This window comes from Caretta caretta, chromosome 26, assembly GCF_965140235.1.
Source record: "Caretta caretta isolate rCarCar2 chromosome 26, rCarCar1.hap1, whole genome shotgun sequence".
NCBI lineage: Eukaryota > Metazoa > Chordata > Testudines > Cheloniidae > Caretta > Caretta caretta.
This window is the reverse complement of record NC_134231.1, coordinates 9,554,226-9,569,769: the sequence shown is the minus strand read 5'-3', so window position 1 is coordinate 9,569,769 and position 15,544 is coordinate 9,554,226. Positions and strand designations below refer to the sequence as shown.

At 41.2% G+C, this 15,544-nt stretch overlaps 1 protein-coding gene across 3 annotated transcripts in view; it reads left to right on the top strand.

Annotated features, from left to right (window-relative positions):
- Positions 1 to 15,544, top strand: part of LRRTM4 (leucine rich repeat transmembrane neuronal 4) — a 1,034,392-nt gene that overhangs the window by 553,990 nt on the left and 464,858 nt on the right. For 2 of the 3 annotated variants that reach the window (XM_048829328.2, XM_048829327.2), the window contains exon 1: positions 6,265 to 6,438. The exons of the other annotated variant lie outside the window; for it this stretch is intronic. The gene's annotated coding sequence lies outside the window, so the exon portion shown is untranslated. Of the gene's footprint in view, positions 1 to 6,264; positions 6,439 to 15,544 lie in introns of those variants that run through there. 3 annotated transcript variants of the gene reach the window in all.

Here is a 15,544-nt window from a genome sequence, read left to right as displayed (position 1 = left end):
AGGTGGGTGGGGAAAATATGTCTGCCATCCAAACCCAGTGTCACTCCTACTTGTGCCCCAAACCCTTCCCTATCCAGTTGCATTTATTTTAATTGTGTATACAGTCTCTTAAAATGCAGCTGGACCAGGGGAATCGGTACAAGAATGTCAATTCCTGGTGCTGTAGTCATGTGTTTATTTCTCCATGGTCAGACAAGGGTTCAATCTACTTTGGGTAATGTATTATCTGAGCACCTTATCATCTTTTATATATTTATCCTCGCAACACACCCGGGAGGTAGGGGAGTGCTATTATTTACAGATAAGGAAGGAATTGAGCAACAGAGAGGCTAAATGACTTGCCCAAGGTCACACTGGAAATCTGTGGCAGAGCAAGGACCTTAACTCAGGTCTTCAGTGTCCCAGGCTAATTGCACTCGTTGCAGAAAAAAGGCTACTCAGGGCTACTCATCAGGCACTGCTGCAACAGTGTTTTCCACCCAAAGCCAAGATGTGAACAAGTCCTTCCAGCTGTAGTTCACATGCTGAAACTTCACAGAAGGTGTAAAGATGGGAAGATCAGAGATGCCTTGAACCACTGAACTTGTCCACTCACAGATGAACCTTTTTAACTGTTCACTTTGAAAAGCCTGCATTTCTGAGGCAAGTCTGAGTGGGAACATACCTCTTAATAGGCTCAAAGTGAATCCTACCCTTAAGTAAAGGTTAAAATATTTCAAAGCTCCAGGATTTCTGACCATTGGTTCCAGCAGAGCTGCTGAAACAAAATGTCATGTTCAAGAAGACCAGGGTGCCGTAAGCACATACTGAATGTTGTATAGTTTGTGTATGTGTCAGGACAGGGTGATCCAGAGGCCAGACTACTGAAAGCAGTAGAAAGATAACTAAGGGGAGAAGGAGGGATCAGGCAATTTTAACTCAGCTCAGGAAAATTTCTCTTCTACCCTCCTTTAAAAGACAGAGGGATAGAGCAGAATGGGTACTCATTTCTTTCAGCACTTTCATTTTGTTCCTAACGTGTGAGGGGAAATTATTAGCAGATGTAGTGACAAAATAACTCCCCCCTAATACTGTGAGGATATGTGAGGAGAGAAGGGATGGGAAAGGCAAAATACGTGTCTCGAGTGATTTTCCCTTTTCTCAGTTGACTTTCACAGACAGTTACTTTTTGCAGGACTGTTGGCCATTGCAAAGGATTGGTACGTTGGCTCTGAGGAGGTTGGGATTGCATGCTGTGCAAATGGAAAGGAGGTCTGTGGTCTCTAACTTTGGGATAATCTCCATTGGTCTTAATCATTTGTAATCACTGCTGTATCCCAAACTCCTGTTTGTGCAGATCGTAAAACCAGCATACAGTTTGTACAGCTGATAATTAAGGGATTTGCCAGCCTGTTTGGATGAAGAAAGAACTGGCTTGAACTCTCACTGAAAATTCTGACTCATACCCAGAGTGGTCTTTTTGTTTATATTAAAAATAATAGGATAACTTCCCCCCCACCCACAATTATGTTTCATTTTCATGCAACAGGATTGCTGCTGCCCATTATCTTCCTATGACCAAATACAGAAGCCCCAAAATACCATGCACAAAACTTCACATGAAGCCCAGCTCTTCAGACTTGCGGTTCAAATAAGCATCCAGATCTTTGGATGTGTATCCACACTGAAGCTCCGTCCAGACCTGCTGTAGTTAACCCATCAAGTGATATTTTCAAAGATGGTTGAACTCCTCTCCTGTTGAAATCAGTGAGAGATTTACCATTAACTTCCATGGGAGCAGAGTTAAGCTAATACGGACTGTTTTTGAAAATCCAGTGTTGCCAGTTTTCAAGATTTTATTGCTTGTCTTGCATATTCAGTGAGTGTGTGTTGGTTGGTTTTGGTAAAACCCCAGCTCCTGGAGTCATGTGATTACACAAGAACCTTCGACTTTCATTTTTTAAGCAAGTTTCTAGTCCTTATAGTTGTAGAGAGAAAAGTCTAAAAATGTGATACCTAAAGGCGCTCAGAACACAAGACAAATAAAAAAAAAATCCCCAAGTATATTATCCTTTAAAATATAAATTGGGGGAGGGGAGCTGATTCATAATTTTTGCATGTTTGGAGTCGGCAAGACTGAAAATTCCACCCATAAATGTAACACGTTGGCTAGGGAAGCTGAGTTGCATTAACAGGCATGTGTGAAGGAAGTCTGGTTAACACTAGTGCTGAAAGCTCACTTTCATGAACAATGCACTCACTCTGATGGACATATCTTTTGAAGAAATGAAACAACAAGGAAGCTGAAGTTGTTGCAGAACATTTTAGTTTTTAACAGAAGGAAAGCAGCAGCCTCTTCCACCAGGCAATTTCCCCCCCAAGCTTTATTGACAAGAATTTCAAAAGGTAACTTGTAAAACTTTAAAAACAGAACAAAGATGCAGCTTATTGTATATATCAGTTGCTCTACAAAACTTTGTCTGCTGCAGGGATATTGAGATGAAAAAGGTTAGCAACTGATGTAACTGAACAGTGTTACAAGAAAAACAACCCAGTTATGTCTAGAGTATTCAGATCATTAACAAGTTATAAATTGGTAAGGGAGAGCAGTGTGATCTAGTGGATAATGTAGGGGACTGGCTTAAATTGTGTCCATAGAATCATTCCTGACTCCATGACTGTGACTTTTAACATGTCCCTTAATTTCTTGAGTTTCCCCCTCTACAGAATGAGGTTAATATTTGGCCCCTCTTGAGCCCTCTATAGACGAGGAAAATGAGGTGTGATGGGTAAAGTACCAATTAACAAGTTTTAAAATTCAATTTAGCACCGAGTGTAGACAAAAGTGGTGGAGTTGAAAATGTGTAAGATGACCATAGTTAATGCAATGGTGTTCAATTATGCATTAATTAAGATGTATTGTTGAACATGTTTGCTGACTACAATATACTTCATCCTCCTAGTCTAGATAATGCCTTGCAGTGTGTGTTGGATGGAATTCATTAAAGGCCAAATTCTGCTACCTTACTGTCATGGAATAGTATTTTGCCCTGGAATTCAAATCCTGTTGGAGCTAATTGACCTTCATCTTAATCATACTTTACCAAGAAAATGGTGAATTCAAGTGTCTCATGTGAGACAGCTTCCCCATCTCAGGTCTGCTGGCTCTGAAAATTCCAACTCTCTCTAGTTACATTTTCATGATCCGTTTTCTTACTGGGTGTGAGCAAATCAAAGCGTTATCTCCTTGATGAGGACACCCAAATGCGATGTGTTGCTATGCCCATACGTGAATATGAAGACATCCTTTATTGTTGCAAAGAGCTATGAAACATCAACGAGCTTGAGAACTCCACCTGGATTTGTTGTATGTACACTTTTGAGGCTAGAGGCACTGTATTGTCATTAATTATTCATAATGGTTATTAAGAATAAAATAATTGCCCACAACCTGAGGGCTTTGCAGTACAGAGTGCAATGAATTGCCATGTGGCAAGTTGGCTTCGATTTTCCAAGTAGCCCAAGGGAATTAGGCACGCAAATCCTGGTGACATTCAACAAGATTAGGTCACCTCATCCCTTTATCCTCCTTCAAAAATCTCAGCAATCATTTTAAAAACTAAATGATTTATAGACCATCTTTCATCTCAAAGTGCCTTATAAACAAAGTGATATGCACACCCTGCATAGGGATTGCTTCACAACCCTATGAATATCCGCCGCCTTTGGAGTTAAAAGTGAGAGCTCTTCTGTCCGAGCACAGGATAACTCTACAAGGGCTTAAGAAGAAAACTGAAATGGCAGAAGGGAATTTAGGTAGACATTATTAACTCAAGCTAGAAATAGTCCAGGAGACCAGGCAGTAACACCCCTACTCTTACAATTAATTATCCATGGGATCTTTAATTAACACAGCTCATCAGGACACCCGGGTGGTAGCTTATCCAAAAACAGTATCTCCAGCAGCCCTGTACCTCCGAGCACCATACAGGGGTGTTGATTCAGTGCTGGAGCAGAAGCTGAGGGTGCCATTTGTTGAACACAGTCATTGCACCACCACTTCTTGCATCACTTAGAGATTTGCCACGCCACGCCTGAGCCAGCCTAGTGCCACTGAGCTTGTGAAATCTGACAGGAGGGCAGCGGGTAACGTAGTTGCTGTGCTCTAACAGAGCAGCTTTTGCAATAGGATCTCCATGCGTTTTACAAACACTGATTGACCCAGTGGTTTTAACTAAAAACGCTTGCAGACCACAAATGTTCTGAAAGCGTGTTAGCTTGAAATTGTTCTCAGAGGGTCTGAGCTTCAGCTGGTGTAAATCGGCGTAGTTCTACTCAAGTCCAAGGAGCTGTGCTGGGGCTGTGTCTCAGAACGATGGTAAGGAGCTTGATGTCATGCCAAAGAGTGGGAGGTCTTTGAAAGATGCTACATGCTCTTTCCAAATTTATTTGACTCGAGGGTAGAGTAGGTCTTGGGTAGAATTGCTGTGTTTTGGGATTGCTTTGAAATCTAAATTTTGGCTTGGATTTTGCAAGATTTCCGAGATTTATGAAGGGGATTCCACAACCTCCCTTGGTAACCTTCAGCACAGGACTAGATGACCTCCTGAGGTCCCTTCCAGCCCTACCTTTCTATGAGTCTATGTGGTGCTGAGGTGGGAGGACAGTCGGTGACCGTAGTGCTGGCACACAGTCCCCAGACGCTGCTCAGAAACACTCACTTTTACAGGGTGTGGCACTGGGCGGTCTCCGTGTATTCCTGTTGGGCTGTTGAGGTGGGCCACAGCAATTGCTGGTTTGGAAGATTACCGTCTTCCACTCCTTATACTCGTATGAGAACAAGCACTGTGCTTGTCACCTTTACAGAGGACCAAGGGAGTGAGAAAAGGCTGCTTACCTTCTCCCTCCCCAGTCGTCATGTGCTGGGAGGTCAAGAACTAGGAGTCTACACCAGGGCAAAAAGTGAGGGAGAAAAGGCTCCTGGCCTGCATCCCCCATTGCACACACCTGTAAACAGCAAGGCACATTCTACCCCTTAACCAATAGAAGGATACTAAACTCGGGGATTCCAAGCAATTTCCTCTCAATTAGAGCTGAACTGAGAGGAAGGATGGTCTTGAGCTCAGCAGATCTGCAACAATTCAGGTCAAACTTCATGACACCTCAGGCAAGACACTTAATCTCTCTGTGCCTCAGTTTCCCATCTGTTAAAAAAAAGGGGGATATAACTTCTTTTCCTTTGTGTTGTGTACTTAGACTGTGAACTTCTCCTGGCAGGGACTCTCTCTTACTATGTGCCTATTCCTATGGGGCCCTGATCTCAGTTGTTGTCTCTTGGTGCTACAGCATAACCAATAATAATAGTAGGTAATTATAAAGAACTGATTTACCATCCCTGTTCTTTTTCACATGCCCGGTATGCAAGCCTTAGATATTCAGTCGTGCCACTGTGCTTGTTCATATTTCTTTGGGTCCTGTTTCTGAGCTCTCACCAACTTTTCCCCAATGTGACTCTTTACTTCAGTGAATTTATGCCTGCTTTACACTGGTGCAAGTGGAATCAGAATCAGGCACCAAGCCATCCGCTTTTGTCATTACCACAGCTTATCTGTTGGTCTCTCTTACTTGAAACACAGAGGAGCAAACACAGAGGAGCAAACTCTTTTTATTTATTTATTAATTTATTTATTTTAAATCTTTCATGAAGACTTCAGAAAGAAATAAAAAGGTTTTGGCCCCACAAGTGAGCTGGATCTCAAATTCTCCCTGAAATGTTGAACTTTTTTTTTGAAACCATGCCAAATTCTTCTCTCACACCTCTTGCAGACCCTGCACTATGCTAGGTACTTTAGGGTGGCCATTTGTTGTGCCTGACCATTGACTAGATGATTTACAGCACTTCCTTTGACAGCCATTTTTTTATTTAATTGACCGTTAACTATTTTTCATGTTGAACAAGGTTACTACCAGAGGAGAGGGAAAAGGGACCTGAGGATCCTTTAACAGTTAAGAGTGAGGGGAGAAGAGACTGTGCTGTGCATTTGATTCTGAGGTGGTGGTGGTGGTGAGGAATTCTAGTTGAAATTCAGGCATTTGTTTTGTGTTCCTGTCACACGTTGTTTCTGCCACAGTTGCTCTCCTTCCCCCTCCTGAGCAGCAAACTAAATAAAAGGAGCTTGTGTAAGATTTGGCTCTGCTGGCCAAGTTCTGTTCCCGTGCCAAATGTCTTAAAGGTGCAGCAGCTTTTTGGTGAAATCCTACGAGCAATGGCTGTACCACTTTGAGTGCTCAGATGTACCACCTCTCTCTAACCCTGGCATTTTGTATGTCAGCGAGCGTTTGGCTGAGATGGAAACGCACAGCGACTGCTTAGAGAGTGCTGTTATGTCACTAAATGCACAGACAAGGATTAGCCAGTGTTGAAGCAGTCAGACTGGGGAGGCACAATGGTTGGGCGAGGTAAGACCACGGTAGAATAGAAGCTCTTTTTCAGCATTCAGCCTGAACTCAGAGAGCCTACGCTGCCTAAGAACTGAGTGCGGAATGATGTAAGAAGGAGCCACTTGCAATCCTCCTCCTGTCCCTCTCCCTGGGGTGCACTCTGATAAATCCTGAACGCGCTTTGAGCAGGGGCTGAATTTTTTTCTGTGTCTTACGCAGCACTGAACACATGGTTGGGCATCACCACTACATGATGATAACAGCATGTCATGTTTTCAGACGTGCCCAAGTTCTATTTTCCAAAGTGACTGACATGTCTACCACTGAAAGTAATTGGGACTCCAGTTCCTAAATCACTTAGGCTTGTCTGAAAATTTTACTTGGTAAAATTGCTGCCCTGTCCATTGCTCCAGTTATATTGTCTAGTGGTTAGAGCCAGGGAATTTCCTGTGTTCTGTTCCTGACGGTACCAGTGAGTTAGCCTTGGGCAAGCGATTTTACTTCTCTGTGCCTCACCTGTAAAACAGGCTCCATATAACTAGAAGGTACATGGAGGACAAGGATCACCTCCATCAAAATCAACAGCTCTCACCACTAAACAAATTACTTGTTACTCTTCAAAGGACAAAGTTACACTTGTAACGAAATGGGATAAGTAAAGAAATTCAGTACTATTCCTGTCTTCAGTCGAACACTCTCCGACAGACGGATTCAGCTACATTGCTATCTGGTCAGAGAATTTATCAATACGAGGTATTTTTATGTAATAATGTAATCATTTCTCCTGCCATCTTTTTCTTACATAAAACGTCTTCTCTCTCTCTTTTGTTGAATAAAGAAAATTGACTTAATGAGAAGGATAGCTTTGCAGTTCAGGCACTGGCGTGAGACAGAGGAAACCTGGCTGTAAAGCCTGGTGCTTTCTCAGACTTTGTGACCTTCAGGAAGTCAGTAAGGAGCAGATTTTTCCTATTGTTCATCACCTACAACTGAGATCAGATTGTGACACCAAATTTTGGCCAGTTTTTATAACTGCTCAGTACACAGCAGATGGCATATATTTTGGAGATCACTTTTGAATGATCACTATTTTGGGGGGAGGGATAGCTCAGTGGTTTGAACATTGGCCTGCTAAACCCAGGGTTGTGAGTTCAGTCCTTGAGGGGGCCATTTAGGGATCTGGGGCAAAAAAAAATGGGGGATTGGGCCTGCTTTGAGCAGGGGGTTGGACTAGATGATCTCCTAAGGTCCCTTCCAACCCTGATAGTCTATGAGTCTACATGCAGCAAATTGCACAGAGCTTTGTTAACTATAGAAGATGAGAGCTAAATTCACCCTACCGGCACCTGAACCTGTCGTTCTAGAGAATCGAAGTATTTCAGTACCAAAGCTTATACTTGCTTTGGCCTAATGATGTTGCTTTACAGCTAACTTTTGTTTGGTGTCAGTAATGACTATGGCGTTTTCACCTTGGGCTGGAGATGAAATATTTTCATTGAGTATGGATCTCATTTGCTCATGAGTTTTCTCAAATTTTCGATTAGTGTTAAACACACTCACCGAAGTGTATATTTGTGGCAACATATTCTAAGTGTCATCACTCTCTCCTGTCCCTGAGGTCTAGTGCTATCAAAAAACATGTGTAGCGCAACGTCTCATCCTATCAACTCACCTCGTTATTTGCCTGCTGCAATGACAATGGAGAAGAATTGCACTTAAATACAATAATGCCAAGTGCGGAAAAAACACTCTATTCTGATTGAATAAAAGAACAAGATTCAAAGGAGAGCAGCTATTGCTAAGAGCAAAAACAAACAAAAAAAACCCCATGGCATTTGGAGGTAAAAGACATATCATATTTCATATATTTTTATATAATATAGTGAAGTGTTTAGTAATAGCATCACTGACAAAATTCTTACTCCCTGGCAGGGTTTTGAGGGGATGCCACTTCAAATTCATCCTCCTTGTATACCAACCACATTAGTATTCTTCACCCACATTAACCCAGCCATCATCAGTTTGGCATGCTAATTAGTATTGTCCCTCTCCTTTTTCTTCTTTTTTTCTTTCTTCCCATTTGCTTTCTAACACTGCCATCCACTACTATATATGGTTTATATCTTCTTCGCCATTATGCTGACAACCCAGGGCAGCACCTGCCACTTTTGATAAACTGTCAGATTATTTTTGGAAAGTCCACATATGCTTTTCTGGAGCTACAATTTAGCGCTATGGTAATCTACTAAATTGTTTTCTGTGCTATGCCAGCTCTTTAGTTGGGCTGCTCTTTTTAAGGCATTACATCCCCAGATTAAAATTGCGTCCAGCAAATCTTAGGCAACACTCCACTCCACAATGAGACAGGGATTTATTTTAGAGTTGACTGTTTATGAACTGTAGGATGAAACAGTGCCTCAGATTACATCTATCTGTGGTGCGCGCAGGCATGCACATGGCGTATAAAATACAACCTATTTTACGTCCACAGGCACATTTTTATATTTGAACGATAGTAAATATAAAACAGCTGTATAATAAGCTCTAGGCAATTAATTAATCTTACAGCAACATAATTATTAACGGACAATCTTACAACATAGTAATGACTACCAAGCACAGCTTTTATGAGAATACCTCATAAACTCGCATATCGAAAAGATTAAATTAAAAAAAAGTGGATAGACAATGGATATCTATAGATAGGAATGCCGTTCTATTTTGTACTGTGTAAAGAGATATGTACGCCCAGCAGGCCTGTGATGAGGCTTGGCAGAATTCAGTGTTTATATTTTCATAATTTCGATGGATAGTACTGAGGGTTTTTTAGTTTTTTTTTAAGGTTTTTATTTATTTAAATTTTACAATTGTGGGAAAGTTTGGGGGGATCGGACAGTAGCCAGGTTCGACAATAATTAATGACAATAGACACTGAGATACAAAATGTAAAGCTGAATGATTAGCACACATTGTGAATGTCACATTAATCTATCTAATCCCTAAATCAAACTCTAATAAATTCAAAAGCAACAATTTTTCAAAACTAACGATCTGTACATTTTTAATATTATCAGTGGAAATGTTTTTTTCATTGGTTTGTGTTTTTATGAAGAAATTGACGGTTACCAACATTAACTGATTAAAAAATCTAGTCCTTCCAAGCCTACATATTATACACGATAGTTTATAGGTGGTTTGGCCCCAAATTTCCCCAGGTTTTATTCTATAGGACTTACAAAACCAAAACAAACACACACCTTAGGAGTACTCAGAGGTTGGGAGACATGAGGAACTGGGCAACAGATTTTAAAGAATCTTCATTCTGGTTAGTCCAAGAGCGTAGTAAAGTAATGCCAGCTGGCTTCAAAATGTTTGTGCACCAAGTGCTTGATCCTACAAGCATTCTGGCCCTGATCCGGCAAAACACTTCAGCGCTTGAATGGTTCCATGTCCTTAAAGTTCAGCACGTGGTAAAATGCTTTGCGGGATTGGGGCCAGAGTGCTCAGCTTTTCAAGACTGAGCCCCAGATTTCACACTAAGGGGCCAACTCTGCTCCCTTCTAAATCATCGGTGGCAAGATCTGGCCTCATTTCTGCCGAGCAGGCAGTTTTAAAGGAATTCCACAAGCTGAAGTTGAACTGAATTTTAGTTGCTAACTTTTGCTAAACTGAAGTTTGGTGGTTTTATGTGTACAATACTGTAAGAAGCCAATGGTGTTTGACCGAACTTTCCACCTCTCAGTAGGTGCTGGTTCCAATGGGAAAGGGTTCTGCTGCTCATTCCCCCGTGTGGCTGTTTGAGAACTGGCAGTGACTCTTTGGAAAGAGAGGATCTAGTGTGCGGGCTGAGCAGAACTGAGAGGGGGAATTCTGGAGCAGCCAAACTTAAGATTCTTATATTTGTCAACAATGAGCTGAGTCTAGACTTTGCCTAGTGTGTGGATTGTGTTAGTAGAGTAGATTCCTCAAGATAGTACAATAAAGATCAGAACTCTGACCCCTGAGTAAAATCACAGAGGTTGGGATCTGAAGTTTTTGGATGGCTCCTACTTTACCAAATTAAGCAACAATTTTCCATCTATTGTACATTTCTGTCTACTCATTTAGTGCTACAGAACATGCAAATACCTTGAAAGACTTGATGTTTTTTTTTTAAATAGCGTTATGTATAAGCTTTCATTTGGTTCATTTCATGGAGGGAAGGGAAATGGCTGACCTAAATAGAAAGACTAACTTTGATCTTTCAAAGATCGAGCTGTTAGCAAAAATTAATTTAAAAATGTACACGTGTGGCATCCTTCCAGAGATTAAAATATATCTTTTAATCAAAGAATCTCAGTGTGGAAGAAAATACAAAGCTAATTTCCTAAAAGGTTCTGCTTTTATGAAAAGAGGTTGACCATTTTAAAATTAAGTAGCTAGGAGTTTAATGACCTCAGTAGAGTCTTTAGAACTGAAGCTGTTCTACCTTTCATGGAGGCTAATTTCACAAGCTAAGTAGCTTTGGAGGGTCACTACTTGGCTGGTGACTCTACCAAGAAGTACTTACATGTGACCGAAAGAATTGTGGGAGATTCAGTAGACGACATTCTTCCTTTCCAGCCAGTACTCAAGATGATGGATGGTCTTGTAGTTAAGGCACTAACTCAGGAGATCTGAATGCCGTTCCAAGCTTTGTGATAGGCTATCTGCATCATCTTGGGCAAGTCACACATGAGATTTTGAAAAAAAAAAAATAGTGGCCTAAATTTAGGACCCAAACATTCATATTTAGGTTCCTAAATCCATGGCCAAATTATCAAAAGTGCCGAGTACCCAGCAGCTCCCATTGAAATCAGTGGATGCTCGGGAATTTTGAAAATCAGGCCAGTTATTGTGAGCTGAAATATTAATTTAGGAGCCTGAAGTTAGACTGCTGTTTACCTCCCCCCCCCCCCCAAAACCAAACACAACAACAAACATTGGCCTTCTTATCTCTGTGCCTCAGTTCTCCATCTGAAAATTGGGTAGTATCATTTCCTTTCTCCCATCCTTTAGCGTATCTGTTTAAATTGTAAGATCTTTGGGCAGGGACTGTCCATTACTACTTATATGCAGCACCTAGCGCTATTGGCCTCAGCTTCAACTGGGCCCTTTAGAAGGTCTTGTAATACAATTAATAATGATTAATAATAAATTGGTTGTAATTCACTGGTAGCAGAAGGCTTAAATAGTTGAAGTGAGTTTAATGCACTGAGGTCCTTGGATGACGGGCATGATGTAAACACAAAGTATTATTTATTATTCTTATTACTTATTTAGCCAACAGGTAGATAATAATTTCAGATTGTGGTTCCAATTTACATGATTTGTACATAAAATGGAATTCCCTAAGAAATAATTTGACCTCAATTTCCATTTATTAACAGCATGGCTGGCTGACTTACCCTATTTTGGCATTCTGGTGTGAAATGGGAGATTAAATTAAAGAAGCAATCAATTTGATTCCTTCTGCACACTGTACTTGCATTACTATAAAACAGCAAAGGTATTTTACCGTGTATTAAGACGTGACTCATCAACAGGCAATTCCTCATATACTCTAGCACTGTGCTCCGTCCTTTTTGTTTTTTTTTCACAAGTACAAACACTTGGCATTAAAATGAACTCTATTTAATTTCCCTACTGTTTGGATAAATAACATTAATCTAAAACTCAAGAAACTAAACTCGGCAGTGACATTAGGCCCTGATCCTGAAACAATTGTTAGATTTGTACAAACTAAAATAAAAGAACCATCCAGTGGTCTGGGGGCCCTTATCAATCTCTTAAGAAATACACACCAAAATTAAAAGACCTATCAACTCATTCCCAATCAAATTAAATAACTCACCAACAAAATCAGCATAAGAGAAATTAATCGACCCACCTTATACACACACACACACACACAATCCCACACGACCGCCACCAGCCCTACCCCACATCTATCTAGTCACCTGCGAGGGAGAAAAGGTACAGCACACCCTAAATGCTAATAAACATCTTAAGTTTATGGACCTCAGTTGGAAATGAGCACCAAAGATCCAGCATGTGGATGACATATAATTTGACAGAAGCTGTTCTAAGTACAAAAAGTTCAATGTGTGTATTTGTTGCCAACGCCCTCGATATCTAGGGTGGAATCGTGGTGGATGTTTTGTCATTGACTTCCATGGAGTCAGGATTTCACCTTGAATGTTTTTCTTAAAGACCCACTGCTGGGATTCAGGGTGATTATATGAGAATATCAGCTTTCATTTGTGTAAATAAGTTTTGAGTCCTGAAGGTTTCACAGAAAAGCTTGAAAACATTTTCTAGTCGGTCTTCTGTCTTTAGGGGCCTGGCTTATGATTTTTGAACACTTGGGTGTTGGCAATACTGGGCCTGGTCCAATTTTTTTGCAAGTGTTTAGGATCCAGGAAAATTTTGGGTTAGTCTAAACACTGTAAACGACATTTGTGGGGCTTGATTCTCTCCACCAATTTAAATCTAGAAATATATTTCGACTTAATAAAGTTACCCAAGTCTGAGGTCAGCTGAGAGTAGAATTAAGTCCCCGGTTTTGTACTATGCGAGATGGGAGGAGAAATGAAGATTTGGTTTAGTGGTAAATGGATATGCAGCTTGACACCGTTGAGAAGAATGGGCTCTAGAAAGTCCTTGCGTTGCTAATTGCGGATGAGTCCCACCAGAATCTTATTAAGACCTTTTGTCAAGTGTCCATTTCCAACAAAGCAGAAACAAAGCTCCCCATGGCTTTCAGATCGAAGTCTACAAAAAGAAAAGGAGTACTTGTGGCACCTTAGAGACGAACACATTTATTTGAGCTGAAGCTTTCGTGAGCTACAGCTCACTTCATCGGATGCATCAAGTGCCACAAGTCCTCTTTTTCTTTTTGCAGATACAGACGAACGTGGCTGCTATTCTGAAACAGATCAAAGTCTGAATCTGGTTCCTGTTTTAGCAATGTCACATTTCATAACTGAATAAATGATTTCATTTTGCTGCAGTTGAGCAGCACAGCTATGCTCACAGTGTGAAAATAATTGAACTGCGATTAAATCAATAGAATGCTCATGAGAGTAATTTAATTTGTGTTCTCAATCAACTTTTTACAAAAAAAAAGAGATGAAATTGAACAGTTTAAGGTATTATTTACATATTAGGCTAAAACGGCAATTTTTGACCCACACAATTTCAGTCTTTATGGTTTCAATGACTTGGGGAATAAGTTAATAGTTGTCTATTTTTAAACAATTTATCAAAAACTGAAGTCTTTAATTCTTCTTGTCCTACAGGACGAATTAGAACCAATGGACACCTATAGAAATTACTCTAAACAGCTGTAGAATTTAATAGAGAGTGGTCTCCTTTCCAGAATTTTTCTAAATGATCCTGAAGAAAATCCATAATAGGGGTATTATTAAATTCAGTAGGGTGGTCCAAAATATTATGAGAAAATGATGCATTTTCTGTCAGTTCCCATGGGAAAAGAAAAGGCATAGGGATATAATTTTAGGCTGCTTTTACCTTCCGTCGTAATCTGACAATGACTGCATCTAGCGGGTTCCCATGCTGCCGTTATGTGGCATGTAAATGTATCCAGAATATCATGTCCACTCAGAAGATAAACACATGTCCGCATTGTGTTTGAGAACTGCAGGCATTAACTTGTCTTTACCATTGTGGGTCTAACTGTACAGCATAGATTTGTGTTTGGAAAAAATGTGGTATGAATTACTCCGCATCTGCTCAGGATGCTAATCCTATTAACAGCCCCAGAATTAGCTCATAAACAAAAGGGCCATCACTGTCCGTTCTACAGATTTACTAAAATCCAATGGGGTTTAAATGCAGTGCACCATTTCCCCCTGTTTTGTACTAATCACCATTCCCTACATAACAGGTGCTGATGCTGATAGCAGTTCATCTGAGAATCTACTACCTCTAAGCTAGAATCATGCTGTTATTAGATGCTGATTCTAAATATAGAGTGATAGAGTTTGTAGCCAGAAGGGAACACCAGATCATCTAAGCTGACCTCCTGTGTATCACAGGCCACCAGCACCACTAAGCATGCGCACAGTAAACCCAACAACCAACATTAGATCAAAGTACCACTGCCCACGGGAGACTGGACTGTTACCTGCCGCGGGCAGGGAATAGGAGGGACCGAGATGCACCAGTGTCCTGGGCCCTGCAATGGCAGGGGAAAGATTACGTGAAAGAGACCCAGATAAGTGGCAAGTGACCCACACCCACGTGCTGCGGAGGAAGGCAAAAAAATCTGACTTGGGGAAGATTCTTTCCCAACCCCACATGTGACAATCAGTTAGTCCATGACTATGTGAGAAGGAACTAAATATATGTAGGCTTAGTGTTGGCTCTTCAAGTGATTGCACATGTCCATTGCACTGTAAGTGTGTGTACACCTTGTGCACACTTGTCAGAGAATTATCTCTCAGTGGTAAAGCCGTTGGGGCAGTGCAAGTGTCTTCTGGTGCTTCGTGCCACTGTACGCTGGCATAAAGGGCAGCACTGCCCCTATCCTCACTCAGTTCCTTCCTAGGACCAGCGATGGTTGTTGGAGCTGAGACTCTTGTATTTTCAGGTCTTCCCCCTTTTAGTGTATACAGTACCTAGAGCATTACTTTTTAGTTTCGTGTAATGTGTTTGTACATAGGTAGATATAAGAGTAAGTTTAAAGTAGTTTTTTTTCTGGAGTCAGGTCACTAGTTCCCTTGTGGGTACAAGGCTTGATAGCAAACTAATCTCCTGGCTTCAAGGCCTACTGCTCATGTAGCAAGTCTATATGACTGAGCGATCCACACCCCAGCTGCCTGAATTCTCTGGGAGAGGTGCATGTGAGTGACAACGTCATATTTGTAGAGGGTTCAAATCCTGATTTTAAAAAAGGACAGGGCTGCCAGACTCAAATACCAGCTTATGGAGTCTTCACTTCGCCCACCCCTGGAGCCTTCGCGGTGGAATGGATACCGAGCACATGGGAATCGGTTAGGAGTGCTCCCCCTGATCTGACTGAGTCAAGTGGCAGGCCCTCGTTGCAGGTACCTAAGAGATGACGTAAGTCTCCCGAAGACTC